We start from the raw sequence: 18,004 nt of genomic DNA on the forward strand, positions 1-18,004 counted from the left end.
AATTCATTTATTATCTCCCTTGGCACTTTTAGCTGCTTTTTGAAAATAAGAATCTGTCAGAATAAACCATTTTAAAATAGCATGTGCTCACACTAAAAATATGAGTTGTATTAACAAAATGTTACTTTTAATTCCTTAAGTATTTTCTGTATTAAGCACAAGTGATAGCTTGAAAGTATGCATAGTGATCAGATCTTGTAAGAGCCAGTTGCTGAGTTTTTCAGTGTAAATTAAACTTGACACAAAAGAAGATATTTTGCTGATTATGTATTCCCATATATTTGTTTATATTTTTTCTTACCCCTGCTTATTATAGATGGAAAAAAAAAAACATGCAACTCTGTATCTAGGTGAGAAGTTTTAGTATCTCCCTTTACTCTAGGAAGAAATAAAACATTATATAATTACAGAGGTAAGTCATGTACATAATAGGAAAATACACAATATGTATTAGTTCCAATAATGGGATGGAACTAATAGCCTGATAAGGGTTCAACTGAAATCTTTGCAAGATAATAGATATATTGAATTAAATATGTTTTGTGATGAAGAGCATTAATCTACTGGTTTACCCTATCAGTCAGATTTTGCTATAAAACGGATAGCCACAAAGTATCGGTGGGATACATCAAAAGTATTTAGTCTCACACATTTGCCAGTCCACTGGGACTTGGTTAATTCAGGCTTAACTAGCTGGGCTTGCCATCAAGATGCAGGTTGGGCTCAGCACTGTTCCACATCATTTTTAGATTATGATTAACTGAAGCATGTTCTTTTCGTAATGAAACTCAGGAGCTCCAGGAAGTAAACTTAACCATTCAACGGTATTTTTGCTTCTCTTTGGGTCACCTCTGCTAATGTCCATTGGCCAGAGCAAATCCAGCTAGCCAAACACAAGATCAAGGTGCACTTCGTGCACATGAGGGTAAGGGAAGGGAGAGAAAGTAGATGTATTTATGTATTTTTGAACATGAATTGATCTGTGACACTTATCTACTTCAGGAAACATTCACTGACTATTTTAATTCTTCTTTTCTGAAAAGTTCAACATTTCAACCAGTTTTTCCTGGTTTGTCTGTATGACTTTTATACTGTGTATGCAACTGTGCATAACATGCTCCATTGTAATATACTTGTTTATATTTCAGTCTGTCATTACAGAGGACATCAGGAATGCTTTATTCTACCCTGTATATACAAGAATCAGTATATTTAACAAAATTTTAGTAGATAAATGGGTGATAAGATGTGTGAGACTACTGTGTCATACTCTTTTTTTTATATTTGCAGAAATGAACTAAATGATATTTTAATGTTTTTATAAATCTCATGATTTCACAGGCTTAATAAGAGATTTAGTTAAATAAAATTTTTAGAGCACTGTAAACACCCAATAAACATTAGCTGCTTTTATTAATATTAATGGTCTTATTAGATTTAAATTTGCAAGGCTAAATCTAATCCTTTTATCACTATTTTTATTTATAGCAATAGCTTATCTATCACTACTATTATTATGCTTATTACAGTACAGATTATCTTTAGCAACTGGTTCCTAAAATTAGATAGAAGAATTTAAATAAGGAAGTTAAATACTAGTTTCTTTTTTGTTTTTTGTTTTTTTCTTTTTTTGAGATGGAGTTTCGCTCTTGTCACACAGGCTGGAGTGCAATGGCAAGATCTCAGCTCACTGCAACCTCAGTCTCCTGGGGGTTCAAGCACTTCTCCTGCCTCAGCCTCCCAAGTAGTTGGGATTATTGGCCACCACTACCACACCCAGCTAATTTTTGTACTTTTAGTAGAGACTAGGTTTCACCACATTGGCCAGGCTGGTCTTGCACTCCTGACCTTAGGTGATCCCCCTGCCTTGGCCTCCCAGAGTGCTGGGGTTACAGGCATGAGCCACTGCACCTGGCCAAATACTAGTTTCTTAATGTGTTCCCCACCTCTCACACAAACATGAATTTCTATGAAAAATCCTAGTTTTATGGAATAACTTATTTCTCTGTAGAGGGAGAAATTGTATTTGATCATATACACATTATGAGTCAAATGTTTTGAGTATAATCATAAATATGCTACAGAACTAGAAAGTAAAGGTTATGCAGACCACAGGGTGATATGGAGTTTCCTGTACTATTCCTAAGGGGAGATGATCAAAGAAGCCAGAGATTATTTATAACTAGCTTCTGTGGCATGCTAAACAGAGAAGCTGAACCATGTGATAGAGAAGTTGATGGGGTTTTCTGATGGAATATGTTCTGAAATGACCTTATCACACGCAAAACTAAGCCAGTGTTAATGTTTGCATCAGTGAGAGAGCTAGAAAATGTTCTTAATGAGGGTGGATGGGTTTAAAAGGCTATTTGAGGCTTTGGGGTGGGGTTGTTTTTTTTTTTTCTTATTTTTATTTTAAGCTTGAATTCCTTCTGAGGGTACACTCCAGTCCAGAAAGTTCAAGGATAAGAGAGCTCAAGCAGAAAGTATAGTCTTATTAGGACAAAGAATTAAGGGGTTAGATTTTGGGATTACTAAAGCAGCTAGAAATTCAGGGAGGGTATACCAGAAAGATGTTGTAGAAGGAGCTGCTCCAAAATCTGTACAGAAATTCATCTTAATTCTTATTTGACTCCAGAAATGTGTGTGTGCAGATAATGAATCCCAGGAATACAGCTGAAAGCAACAACTAAGAGACTATAAGGGTCGAGCACAATTAGTAAAAGCCATCCTTTGTGCTTTGTCCAAGTGCTTTGGAGAGGGTTTTGATAAATCCCTTTAGCTTTCCACTGAAATTCCAGAAGCACCATGATTTTGGAGTAAGAACATCCTAAGCCTAGGCATTAAATCCCAGCACCAAGGAAAGATTGAAATAGCGCTCAAAAGCCTAAACCCAAGTTACCACAGGACCAAGACAATCCTTCCATAATTTAACTGCCCACTAGAACCACATCCAGCATTCTACAAAGGAAGATAAAAGAACTTCAAATATTTCAGTATATGATTCGGAATACCAGCACAGAACAAAATACTGCTAGGAATTCAGAAGAGAAGAAAAATATGACCTATGGTCAGGAGAAAATTAGTCAGTAAAAATAGATCTCTATATATCCTAAATGTTGAAATAAGAAGACAAGAACTTTCAAGTAACTATGTCAAACATGTTAAAAATTTGAAGAAAAAGTTAGTCAAGAATTTGCAGAAAAATATGAGGAATGTCAAACTGATTTTTTTTTTTTTAAATAAAAGCCTTAATAACTAAACGAAGCTCCTGGAAGTAAAACACGTGATAGCTGAAATTAAAAAAAGAAAACAGTAGTAACAACAGTAATGGTTAATTATACAATGTATAAAAAAGAATTTGTGAACAGGAAGTCAACGTAATCAAAATTAATCAAAAGAAAAGTGATTTTTAAAACTGGCAGAATTTTGATGAATTATAAAATAGTATTAAACATTGTAATACCTATGAAATTCGGGTTTCATAAAGGAGTAAAAGAGAAAATAGTGCAAGCAAATATATTTCAAAAAATATTGAGTGAAATATTCCTAATGTTATTGAAATCACTAATCTATAGATCAGTGAATGCCAGGCAGGATAAATACAGATGATATGGTTTGGTTCTGTGTCCCCCCGCCCCCTGGCCAAATCACACATTGAACTGTAATAATCCCCATATATCAAAGGCAGGGCCAGTGGAGGTAACTGAATCATGGAGGCCAATTCCCCAATACTGTTCTTGTGATAGTGAGCAAGTCTCAAGGGACCTGGTGGTTTTATAAATGGGAGTTCCCCTGCACAAGCTCTCTTGCCTCCCGCCACGTAAGACGTGCCTTTACTTCTCCTTTGCCTTCTGCCGTGATTGTGAGGCCTCCCCAGCCACGTGGAACTATGAGTCCATTAAACCCCTTTCCATTACAAATCACCCAGTCTCAGGTTTGTCTTTATTAGCAGGGTGAGAACGAACTAATATAATACAGAAATAAAATATTAATGAATTTAATAGTCAGACTTCTGAAAACCAAAATAAAGAAACAAAATATAAAAGCAGCTAGAGGAAAAGACATTTTGTACCATGAACAAGGATGCAAAAGTTGACGTATTTTTCATTATCCAGAGTCTTGAAAGTGGAATAGCATCTTTAAAGTGCCAAAAGTAAATCGTGTATTAGTTTCCAGTGGCTGCTGTAACAAATTGAAGTACACATACTGGCTTATAATAGCACAAATTTATTATCTTACACTTCTGGGTGTCAAAAGTCTGAAATCAAGTCCAATTTCACTGGACTAATGTCAAAGTGCTGGAAGAGATGGTTTCGTATGGAGGCTTTTGGAGGTAGATCCCTTTCCTTGCCTTTTTCAGCTTTTGCCTGTACTGCTTGGCTTGTAGCCCCTTCCTTCATCTTCAAAGCTACTACCTTGTCTATGCTTCCCTCAATATAGTCTTCCTCCCCCTCTCTAGCTCCTCGTGTATTCCTTATATAAGGATTATCGCAATTACATTGGACTTATCAGTACAATTTAGGAAAATCTCTCATTTCAAAATTATTAACTTAATCATGTGTGCAAAGTCCTATTTGATCTATAAGGTAACATTCACAGATAACTGCATGCTCCAGGATCCATCTGCACTGTGCAAGGGCCAGACTTACAAATTACATGGATATGTGTCAGGGCCCACAACTTCTGCATCCATTAGTACTTTAAGGGAGGCACTGATTTCAGCCATCTCACTTGACATGCAATTTGTTTTTGATCCATTCTCTTGACCGCAAGGGTGTCTTGACTGTTTGGGCTGCTATAACAAATTACCACAGACCAGTTTGCTTATAAAAACCAGAAAAGTATTACTAACAATTCTGGAGGCTATTTGCCAAAGGCTCGTGACATTTTTTTTAATTGAGGTGACTGTCCTCACCCTTCTGGACATCCTTTGTATTTCTTTTTCTTTTTCTTTTTTTTTCAGATGAATTCTCCCTCTGTCACCAGGCTGGAGTGCAGTGGCGCAATCTTGGCTCACTGCAACTTCTGCCTCCCGGGTTCACGCAATTCTCCTGCCTTAGCCTCCCAAGTAGCTGGGACTAAAGGCGTGCACTGCCACACCCAGCTCATTTTTGTATCTTTAAGCAGACATGGGGTTTCACCATGTTGGCCAGGATGGTCTCAATCTCTTGATCTCATGATCCATCCGCCTCAGCCTTCCAAAGTGCTGGGATTACAGGCGTGAGCCACTGTGCCAGGCCTGTAATTATTTTCTAATGTTACAAGTTGAGTATTGTTTGTTGGCAACTCACCTATTTTGTCCTTAGAAACTGTGTTTTTTTAAACATCCCCATAAGTCTGTGTAGGTCAGTCCATTTTTCTTCCACTTCAACCCTACCTCTCATTATGATAGTTTCAACTATCTAAGTTCTGGAAGTTAAGTGTCACCATATAGTCTTTATTATTTGGGGGCCCTAATAACCCCATTTTGGTCAGTGAGCCAAGTTTTGCAATGACTTTGCTACTGTCAGTTGTGGCTTGCCTAGGAGCCAGGAAGGGTAGTGGGGTAGATTCTAAAGGGGATACAGAAATGTTAGAAGTAAAAGCCTTTTCCTGGTCATTTTATAATGAGGATGTGCTAGATATTAATAGAAAAGTATGAGCCACTTCCGCAGGCTTGGAGTTTGAACTTTAAAAATTTTAAAGGACACTCACTCAATGTCCCCATTATTTTTGATCCAAAGTCTTAACCTTAGCATACCAGAATTGCATGGATTTAGTGTTTTATTTCCTCCAGAGTTCAGTTACTCGCACTGTCAAACTTTGGGTGCCTGGTCCCAGTTTGACACTACCTAGTACCAAGATGTGTCTGTACTATACTGACCAACAGTGATGAGTCTACATGACCAGACTGGTGATAAATAATTTTTAACTAATCCTTATCTTCACACTTAATTTCTCAAACATCTCACAGTAAAAATAACTGTGATTTTTTTTTAAGACACAGATACTAAGATTGATATTTTAATATGCAAATATATGTTAGGGATCAACGTCCTGAGAAAAGGAAGAAGAGACAGAAATATTTTGCAAAAGAAGAAGCCAAACTATGATGCAGGCCTAACGAGCTTCAGCCAATCTGAAGGGCAACTCCGAAGCCTATTTGGTTCAGAGTTGTTGTCTGAATTGAGCTAAAATGGGCACATCTTTAAATCCCTTTTATCAATCTTTGGATATAGGCCATCCACAGGAAGGATGTGTCCTTTTACCAGACAGCTCTCTGCAGCTGAATCAAACCTGCATGTATCCAATATCCTCTCTTAACGCGGGATCTAGATGGCATGTCTTTCAGGTCCACTACAACATACAACACAGGTAAGGGAACATAGGGTCAAATACTTGAATATATCTTCGATAAGAATATACAGTACTGTTCAATGAATCTATGAGAAAAATGTTCAACATGCTTAGTCATCAGAAAGATGCAAATTGAAAACACAGAAATAAATGATTTCATACATAGAGTAGTAAAAAATAACAACTAGGAAATACGGGACAGACGTTAAAGAGGATGTGGAGCCACTTGCCTTGCAAGTGTTAATGGCGGGAGGTGAAAAGTACAACCACTTTTAAAAATTGCTTGGAAATCGCTAGTAAAACATTCAATGACAGTTTACCCATAAATAACATAGGTCTGAACTGTATGGATCTACTACACACAGATTTTTTTCAACCAAACTCTGAACTAAAATATAGGACTTGCATAGGTACTGATTATTGTGTACCTGGGGGCTCCTAAAACCAACGCCCTGAGTATACTGAGGGACGACTGTACCTATGTCCCAGGAATTCCATTCTGTTGTAATTTCTCAGTAGACATAAAAGCACGTAATCACAAAAAGCCTTACTTACATAAGAATTTTCATAGTGTTGTAATCTTAACAGCCAAGTACTGGCAATAATCCAAATGCCCATCAGAAAATGAACATATTAAAACCTGGTGGTATATTTCTACAATGAAACACTATTAAGTAAAAGTAAAAAAAAAACATGTAAAACACTTAAAATTACAATCTACTGACATGCACAGCTACATAAATGAACTTAAGAAACATTGTGGTGAGCAAAAAGAATCCACACATAAAAATGTGTGTAAATATGGTGCTAAAGTATGATGCTATTTAACAAAACGTTAAAGAACATGCAAAACTAATGTATAAGAAGATAAGTCAAAACAGAGGTTGCCTTAGGATGTATGATTGGAAAGAGGCTCAAAGGCACTTTTGGGGGGTTGGATGTTACATACCTTAATGTAGGTTTTGGTCATGCAAAGCTATGTATTTAACAAAATTTATCAATGTATATACTTAAAAACATTGTGCCCTGTTGTATAGATTACTTCCTAATTGAATAAAAGGAGAATATTACCCTCCCTTCAAAAATGCAAACTGCAAGTTAAAAAATTATGCATCTTGAATAGATATAAATAAATTTTAGTAAGAAAATTATTACGTTCATACAGGCAAGCACAAAGATTAAGAATGCAAGGACTATGTGATATTAACTGTAATAAATTCAGTTCAAGAAGAATTTAAAGCAAAGAACCCTATAAAATACAATAAAAAGGAATAAAAGAGCGCAACACCAAATGGTGAATTTTGCAAGCACTTAAGCATAATCATTATTATGTATTAGTATACATTACAAAAAAGACAGGAACTTACAAAGAAAAGTTACGAAATTAAAATAGTAGTAAGACAATGACAGAACAATATACAAAAATGGAAAACAACCTACACTATGTAATTGATAACTTATATTTAATTGAGTTAATTTTTTTTTTTTGCATTCCAGGACTTAAGGAATGTTTACAATGAGTACTAAAAATCACAACAATATCATCACCTTCAACAACAAAACAGACTAAAGCCATTTTGAAAAAGTAGGTATATGGCATAATAGTTGGCTCTGAAACCAGGCTGATCACAAATTCCAGCTAACGAGCCAAGTGACTTAGGGCCAGTTACACAATCTCACTGTGTTTCAGTTTCTTTACCTAATAATATAAATGAAGGGAATCATAATAGCCTCTATTTCTTCATGCTGGAAATATTAAGCAATTTGATGAATATAAACTATTAAAAATGGTGCTCAGACTCAAGTAAACCCTCTGTCAACATTATCATTATTATTACTCTGTCAATATTATCATTATTGTTATCACAGAGTACCCTATTTATGATGATGATTGATAAAATTGTAGTCATAAAATCCTAGTAAGGAAAATTTCTGCCAATAATTGAAGTATAATGTGTTGAATTACAACTTTTTGTTCTATGTATTTTACCACTCACAAATTTCCTTTAATGTTGTGCATTTTCTCAGGATTCCAGGGACAAGTGGGATAAGTCTAATGTGAATGTTCTTCCAACCTGCAGATCAGTATTTTGACCATCTCTTGCTTTTATACCTCTAATATAAGGTTAATGCAGCACATGCTTCTTAACTGCTAAGCATTTGAATCTACAAGACATTGAAAGGGGCAGCAAGAACCAAGTTGAGGTGGCCATCTAATGCAATCTGGCTTATTCTATTTTGCTCTCAGAAAGGCAAATGAGAAACTCTAACATCTAACATTCCTTTAACAGGACACACCACTCTCAATTTTTCAGAGAAAATTAAGTCTCGGTGACTTAAATCTAAGTCATTGTCACAGAACTGAGCTGTGTGACACTGAGCAAATGACTTATTAACTGCGAGTCTCAGTGTCTTTATTTGTAATGATAAAGTCAACTGGAAAAACTTACCTCTAAGAGGCAATGAAATGAATGCCATAGGATCGGTAATTGCTAATTCTCCTTTCCCTTCTTCTCATCCTGTGAAAAGTTACCAGATTGCACTTGATATTCAGATATAAATGACCAATGCCAGATTATTTCTGAAGACCAAATACTTATATTCAGAATAGATACTATAGGTACTAAATTTCTAAAGGGAAAAAGAGAAATGGCTTGGGAAATGAAGGCAGAAAAGCCACACCACACCTGTCCTAGTCCAAAGAAGTATGTAAGAGTACAGACCCTGGATTCAGAAGACTGAGATTCCAGTTTCTACCTTTCAATTGTATGAGTCTGGTTACTTTATTGAAACTTTCTAATACAGTAAACTTATCTGTGGACTACAGATGATAATATGTCCTACTTACTAAATTTTGTGTGTAATAGAAAGTGTAGTGAATAATTAGCAGAGTGTCTGGCATGAGATAGATACTAAGATCTCTTAAGTATTATTAACAATGTATGTTTCCTTCCAGCTCTGCATACAAAACCGGACTACAGTAAAGGGACACTTGGTCTGTTCACAAAAATAATCCTCATCACTATTTCTCTCCGGCACTATGTAGAGAAAGAACTGCGAGTCAGCGATCTGGATCTCACATCTAGATTTAATCCCATGGAAGACAAAATGAAAAACTTCTTAATAAATGAGACAAAACCTGAATCTGGGTTTTACATTTTTCTCGAATTCTACCAGGACATAGTAAATGCTAGCTAAATAATAATAATAAAAAAAAACGCACTTGTGTTCTGGCAGTTTACAATCATCTTGCATTTTTATAGTGCCAATTTGCAAAGCACTTTCATTTACACCACACCACAAAACTGTTAAATTGCCCTTCAAAGGCAAATCAGAGTGGGCATTCCTATTGCTGTGATACTGATGAAACTGAGTACCAGAGATAGTAAAGAGAGAGACAACACCAGTTAAGTCTTTATTAAACATAAAACATTGGTCTAAATATGTTACATACATTAACTTGCTTAGTACTCTGGCACCCCTATGAAGAAGGTACTATTATCTCCATTTTACAGATGAGAAAACTGAACCATAGAGAAGTCAAGAAACTTAAATATAAAGTAAGGATTTTAAGCACAGGGAGTCTAGTCCCAGAGTTCAGTGTTTAGCACTGAACCAGCAACCAGCAGGATTACCGTGTTGAGAGGAAGTAGAAACAGTACATTTTAATTACTTCCAACTCACCTGTTATGAAATTAAGAGAAACATTAGTAATGATAATAATACTGAGTAATGTCACTGGCAAATAATGACTCGAAGGTGTCCCTTTACACAAATGATAACAAGCTAGGATATATCATACAAAGAACACATTTCAGCAACAACAGGGATTGCAACAGCAACAGTAGCAGACAATTAAATACCTGTGGAACTTCAGGGATTCAGAAAACACATGAATAAAATTTAGGACTCTTTTGAGGAACATAGGAGAAGACATGAATAAATGGAAGGACATATTTTATGACTGGATAGCAAGAGTTGGAATTGTAAAAATGATATTTCTCTCTAAACTAATCAGTGAACCTAATGTGATACAATAAAAAAGAAAAAACATTTATTTTTTCCTGAAACTAGGTGATTTGATTCCAAAGTTTATATGGGAAAATCTATATGTGACATTAGCATTTAAAGTTTGAAGGAAAAAATTTAAGACAAGCATATTAGCTATCAAAATGTGTGATCAAACTCCAGCAGTTAGAATAATTTTATATTTCAGGCCTTGAGAGAGACAGATCATTAGGATAGACTATCAAATTCTAAAACATTCCCAGCTAAGTATGAGAAGTGGAGAAAGAATAAATAGCATCAAAATTACTAGCTGCAATCTCTGGTGGCAGGCATAGCAAGGAGAGCTAAAAAATCCCCAAACGAAATAAATTAAACACCATAACCCTAATATTTCTTATTGTTTCCTTCCTGTTTTTTTTTCTTCCTTTGTTTTTTGGTTAGAGACAAGGAGACAAGGTTTTGCTCTGTCTTCGAGGCTGGAGTACAGCTGTGCAATCACAGCTCACAGCAACCTTGAACTCCTGGGCTTAAGCAGTCCTCCTGCCTTCGACTCCTGAGTAGCTGAGCCTACAGGTGCATGCCCCTGTGTCTGGCCTTTCCTTCCTTTTCCTTCCTTTTTCTCCCCCTTCTCCCTCCCTCCCTCCTTCCCTTCCTCCCTTCCTCCCTTCCTCCCTTCCTCCCTTCCGATGGGGTCATGCTTGCTGGCTAGGCTGGCTGGCCTCAAACTCCTAGCCTCAGCAATCCTCCTACCTCGGTCCCCCAAATCACTGGGATCACTGCTGTGAGTCCCAGTGCCAGCCCTTCTTTTGTTTCTTATGTGAAAAATACTCAATAAATAAAATACTTAAGTATTAAGGATCAAAATACTAAATGATATTTAAAAATAAAATATTGAGAATATTGATGAGAAAGGCCTCTCTGAGTAATATAGCCAAAACGCACAAAATGATAGATATATTGCTAAATTTGACTACATAAAACAATTAATATATTCTGCATCCTCAAATGGACAAAATGTTAAGTCCAACACAAACATCACATGTCAAAAGTTATTTTCCACATAGATGGTATATTAGTCTGTTCTCATATTGCTATAAAGAGCTGCCTGAGACTGAGTAATTTATAAACAAAAGAGGTTTAATTGACTCACAGTTCAACATGGCTAGGGAGGCCTCAGGAAACTTTATCATGGTGAAGGGAAGGCAAACACGTCCTTCTTCACAAGGCAGCAGAAGAGAGAAGAATTAGTGCCCAGTGAAGGCGAAGCCCCTTATAAAACCATCAGATCTTGTGAGAATTAACTCACTATTACGAGAACAGAATGGGGAAACTGCGCCCTTGATTCAATTATCTCTACCTGGTCCCACCCATGACACGTGGGGATTATGGGAACTACAACTCAAGACGAGATTTGGTGGGGAGGGACACAGCCAAATCATATCAGATGGCAAAGGGCTAATTTACTTAAATATCTATTTTTAAACTCTTAGACACTTAGAAAAAAAATTGAGGATCTCAAAAGTGAATTCATTGAAAAGTAAATTAAAATGTCATATAAATATGTCTAAGGATGTTAATAAATTTAAATAAATGCAAATTAAAATCCAATATACCATTTTTAATTATCAGTATGGTACATTTTCAAAATGGTTATGATATATAGAAAAGAAGAATATTTGGAGAATCACATTGCTGGCTATAATACAAATTGTTGGAACCACTTTGAAAGGAACTATGGCAAAATTAGGCAATATTTAAAATACACACTTATATAAATTCTTATATACTTGCATCATAAACACTTATATACTTATATAAACACTTACACACTTAAACTCTTATATTTAAGTGGTAATTCTGAAAATTAGTGATATGAACTGTAAGGCATCCAGCACATTTTCTGATCCATGTCAGGTGCCACTTTAAAGATGATCACAGGGAAGATGGCAGCTCTGTGTGCTGTTAATATCTTCATTTTTCAGATGAGCAAAGTGAGAGGCAAACAGGTGTGAGTCTAACTTTAGGTCATAGCATTGGTGATGCTGAGTCCCTAAATTCAAATCCCAGTCTACTAGTTTCAAATTTCATACTGCATACCTGATTTTTAAGAGTATCATGAAATGTGATGCTCATAAATGGTAGAAGTTAATTTATCAGTTATCTGTTGCTACACAACAAGTTGCCTCAAAACTTAGTGGGATTTTTTCTCAAAATTCTGTGGACTGGCTGAACTCAGAAAGGCAATTATTCTGCTGGTCTTTTATGGGTTCACTCATGTAGCTATAGCATCTGGAGGCTCAACTGAGGCTAGAGGGTCTAAGATGGTCTTAAGAACTTGTCTAGACTTATGTTGCACTTTGGTTGGGCATCTCTATCCATGTGGTAACTCATTATAGAGTAGTCTAGACTAGGCTCCTTAACATGTGACAGGTGAGTTCCAGGAAGGCAAGTACTGATGCACGACTACTTATTTAGCTTCTGTTGATGCCACATTTGCTGAAATCCCATTGAACAAACTAAATTAAATAGTTAAACCCAGAATCAATAGAAAAAGGAATTATATAAGAAAGTGAATGGTTAAAGGCATCCTTCCTTAAGATGCATTAATGTACAACACACCACAATGCTATGAATGGGGTGTATGCATCAGATGAGGTTTTAATTGGCTTAGAACAAAGATCAGCACACTATGGCCTGCTATTATTTTTTTAAGTATTGAAGCATAGCCATGACTGTTTGTCTGTGGAGGCTTTTGTGCTATAAAAGCAGAGTTAAACAGTCGCAAGAGAGACCATTTGTCCAGCAAAGCCTGAGATATTTACTATCTGGCCCTTTACGGAGAAAGGTTGTAGGCCTAGAATGGCTAGCAGGCACTCCATCCATGCCTCACATAGCTCTACACCAACTCTTTCTGCTTTAGCAACCCCGTTCCATTGCTAAAATACTCTTCAGCCTCCCTTTCCTGGAAAACCATAACTTACTGTTTTTCAATGTATGAGCTCTATTGTTTTAAAATGTTATTACATCTTTATTTCACTAGACTTTAACCTTAAAGTAGTGTTAAATGTAAGTTATAATCACTGCATAGAGCCCTAAGGGTGATACAATCACTTTACAACAAGGATGCCTATAGGTATTCCCTGTGGTGTTGCACTGCATGTTGTAATTCTGAATGAAACTTTTAACTTTGTAGCAATAAACAAATATAATGAGAGAGCACTTTGTTTGGAGATTCATTTTGATGTTTTGCATCAGACTTCTTCTAAATAGCAATAAGACTTTGGAAAATAAATTACTTTCTTTCAATTTTGCTGTGGACCCTGCAGACAAGATGCATTTAAAGAAGAGTTTATGAAATGTTCCAGGAGACTGAAATCCTCCCTTGTGCTCTCCTGGCATACTCTGTTGACAATATAGTGACTGGAAACTCTAAAAATATAGAAGTCATTTGTCTCTTTATGGAAACAGCTTACTCTAGTAACATATTACTTATTAAATCAACAGCTCAATAAAGCACACGTCACCCCACTCCACTACACATTACGATTTAGTAAGAATTAATGCTTGCTTGTCAGCTGTACAAATTTTTCCTCATTCCTTTAACCTAAATGTGCCCTTTTATTTTAAACCATCTCTTTGCTGCTGCTGTTCTGTCTACCTAGAATGCTCTTCTCTTTCCGGCCACCTAATAAGTAGCATCTGAAGACCATTCTTATGCCTCACTTCTCCTTCAAATCCTTTTCTGGTTGCCCATGCAGTCACCTGTAAGGAAAGATAGCCTAGATGGGACTCCGGCTCTGCTATTATCTCCATTTGATCTTAGGAAAGTTAATCTCTCTGATACTCAGTTTTCTATCTTAAAAAAAAAAAAAAAGGAAAAATACTACCTTCCTTGTAAGACTATGAAGATAAAAACATTATGTTCAAAATAACAACAGCAACAACAAAACATGGGCTTTGTGAAGGGCTACAGTAGAAAAAAAGGTGAATTTTTAGCTCTCCCTTTTTCTTTTTTTTTGTGTGTAATTATATATGATTTGTCCATATGTCTACTTTAGCACATATCTTTTTTAATGCAATAGTTATCTGTTAAAAAACTCTTTACATATTTCTAGATTGTGGACATCATGAAATAATACATTCCCATTTAACTTCTTCTTCTTTAACTGCCACTTTTCCAGGAGAGGAACATTATGAATAGTAAATTGTATACGGAGGGAAGGAAGGAAAGAAGGAAGGAAGATAGTATAGAATCTGGAAGATGAAATTTGTGGATTATTAATGTAACTGCACATAAAACCATGCCTCTGTTAAAAGAGTACAGTTGGCAAAGGAAACTCTAGACCTGATCAATATTTTAAAGAGACAGATGAATAATTTTGAAGAAACTTTTAAATGACTTCCCAACCTTCCTAAAATTCTAGGACATAATCATTTATTTTGAAAGCTGTCTTCTCTTGCCATAGTTCAGTGCTTTAAAAATAATATTTGGTAGAGTAGATGGAATAAATATTGAACTGATTGGCAGCAAAAATGGAAAAGTCATTCTTATTCAGTGAAGAATGTGGCAGAATAAAAGCTCAGGAGGGGTAGACCTGGTCTTTAAAATGCAACCTGTCTGCTGTTTGAATTCCCAACCCCGTTTGACACCCCCATTTCCACAGCCCTTCCACTTGATTCTCCTGAGGGGCTTCCTGAGAAGTGACAAGTCTGGGTTACTTAAAATATTGGCACCAGACCCATCTTCCGAGGAGGGGTCTCTGGTGTGTCTAGTTAACCAAGTGTGAACACAGAGTTGCCACCATTTGCTGTCTGTATTTTGGGTCCGTCTGTTTTTATTGAGGCCACATTTAGCTTACAAAACCTGTCAGTCCTCAATTTCTCTTGCTCTGCTGAATTCTTTCTTCCATTTTATTATTGTTTGACCCAGTCCACATTACCCCCACTCCTCTTTGTGCAATTTTTAAGGAGTTAGGTACCAGCCAAGCCTAACTGGGCATTGCCACCACCACCACTGCCATCTCTGCAGGCTTATTATATCTCAGGTATCTTAGCCTGGTGCTGCCTGTTCCACCACATCTGAGCCTAGAATCTCAGTCTTACACAGTCACTGTGGACTTCATTTAGCATCAATACAGTGACCACATGATTTGTTGTCCAAGCTGGGACACCTTCAAGAATAAAATAAATATTTTATAAGTTTGTCCAGACAATGTATGTAAAACAGGCCTATCTGGAAATAACGAGTATCTTCATCCTTGCTCAAGTTCACAGATCTGCCATCTCTGAGCCCTCTATTCTCCATTCTGGTCAGCTAGATATTATGTAGCTCACCTTCCAGTAGCTAACACAAGCTATTCTCCTCACTTAAGAGCTTCTAGCCAGTTTCGAAGTGCATCAAACAAACCACAGTTAGAAAAGCAGAATCTATACACCTTTCAAACAGAGGGTAGTGTAAAGAATTGGATACCTGGGTAATAAAACTGTTGACAGGCACACAGGAGGTGGTGAAGCAATTTAGAAAGCAGGTAAGCTGCTACCACCCTCCAAAATAAAAATATAAGAGAGAAGGCAATGTCCTCAGATCTCAAGGTAGGTCCATGGCTTTGCCCAGTGAAAATTAGAATCAAGGGGAGTCTGCCAAACGGGTTTTAAAATTATAGAGCACAGATTTCTTGCCAGAGAAAAACCTTGAAGAAGAAGAAAAAAATGGGACAAATGCCCTTACTTCTATGTTCTTACGGCCCTTCAGTCTCCTGCCTATGCTTCCGCCAGGTGAATCATAAAAATCCCAGCTTCCAAGAAAGCCCGTAAAAAGCCATCTATTGAGGTCAGCGTGGCTATAAGGAGCAGAACAGAACTAATGATAAATCTCGGAATCAACAGATGACTGCAGCACAATAATTTCATCAAATCCACATAAATGTGTACGTCTTTTGTAGATTATATAAATAATGTGTGAACAACCTGCTTGCATTTCATTGACACTCATACAGACCACATATGAAGGTAATTGGAACTACTGTGTTTGAGACAATTTGCTTGCAAACACTAAGTTAGAAAAACTCGTTGCTACTAGCATTCAACGCATGACAAATAACAATATGATAGAATCTTAAGGACAAGGAAAAACAACAATGACCTGGCCAAATCACTCAACTAATGCTTCTACCAAGGGAGCATCAATCCAACATGACTGATTACCTCAAAGAAGTTCTCTGCAGAGAATATTGATCAGAAAATCTGTTAGGCAGCACTCACCCCTGGTTGCATCCAGCTCCTCAATGAGGACCATCCAGAGAGACCAACTGCTGCCATCATCCAAGAGTTCAGAGATTCTCAGTTGCTGCAGGGAAAGGCATGAATCTGTGCCATGACAAGACTTGGGCATACTTAAATTCTAGGGAAGTTTTGTTTTAAGGATGTGTAGCAATGGTAGCATATATTAAATTATTTGACTTTGGAATCAGAAAGACCAGGATTTGTGGGCCCAACTTCTTAAGTTATTAGCAGTTTGACAGTCAAATTTTGTAAATCCATACCACTATTATCTATCACATAAGATTCCTACAATTGTATACTGAAATTATAGTTAGAGAAGGCCCACCACATAGTCAGGTCTATAAATGTTAGCTGCTATTATGATTTTCTTTATTATTTTTAGTCATTCTTCTGTTAATGGAAATTGGCTATCCACAGATCTGCTGAAATTGCCGTTTACACTGAATCCATGAAGGTGGGAAGACAGGCTAAATAAAGGATATCAAAAAAAGGCAGTCAGACATTTGAAGAAGATAAAACTAAACAAAAGAAAAAATGTTATTTTTAAAAACGATGACAGAATTCTGTAATACTCCTTAGCTTGAATTATAGAAAGCAATGGGGTGGGAAATGTCAAATTATTTCTAAAAGAAAAGAGAAAAAATCGACCAATGACACCATAACTCTTGTTCCTCATGCCAGCTTCTTCTGAAGCTTGTATAAGTGTTTTTGTCTTTTTCTTCTTTTAAAATCTTCATTTTTTGTTAAATTGTAATAAACTTTTTTCTACACTCTTACCAAATATTCTGCTTTTTTAGGCTAATCTCTAACTGTGTGTTACAATCCTGAAATACTAGTGACGTGGACCTTACGATTGTATAAGAGAGGTAATATGTGGGCAGGGAAGAGGAGAAGATGGGGGATTACTTTGACCTCTCGTCTTCGCTTCCCTCAGATCTTTTGCTATTTTTACACTTAACTGATAAATATTAACAGTATTTGATATTTATTTATCCCTCATTCTTTCCAGGGAGAGTCAATTAAAACTATTCAAAATGACTTCGAGAAGTCCCATTCTCCTTGCCATAATGTATGCAGTTATGAAATTGAAAAAAAAATAATTGGATAATAAAACTGATTGAATATTATGTTTCACTTGTATGGTAAAAGATATTAGACTATCAACAAACTGCAGGTGGGTTAAATGGATGTACAATTGGTAGTTTAAGAGCATTTTCTTTAGTTTCTGTTCTTTCATTTAGTATATAATCTTTGACAAGTCTATCCGTATTTTCAGGTTTTAATCATCTATAAAATTAGACATTTAACTAGAAAATTTCTGAAATTTTTTAGTACTAACAATTTAATGATATTACCTCTGTAATGACAGTTGCTATAT

Source organism: Macaca mulatta, chromosome 5 (genome assembly GCF_049350105.2).
Source record: "Macaca mulatta isolate MMU2019108-1 chromosome 5, T2T-MMU8v2.0, whole genome shotgun sequence".
Lineage (NCBI taxonomy): Eukaryota > Metazoa > Chordata > Mammalia > Primates > Cercopithecidae > Macaca > Macaca mulatta.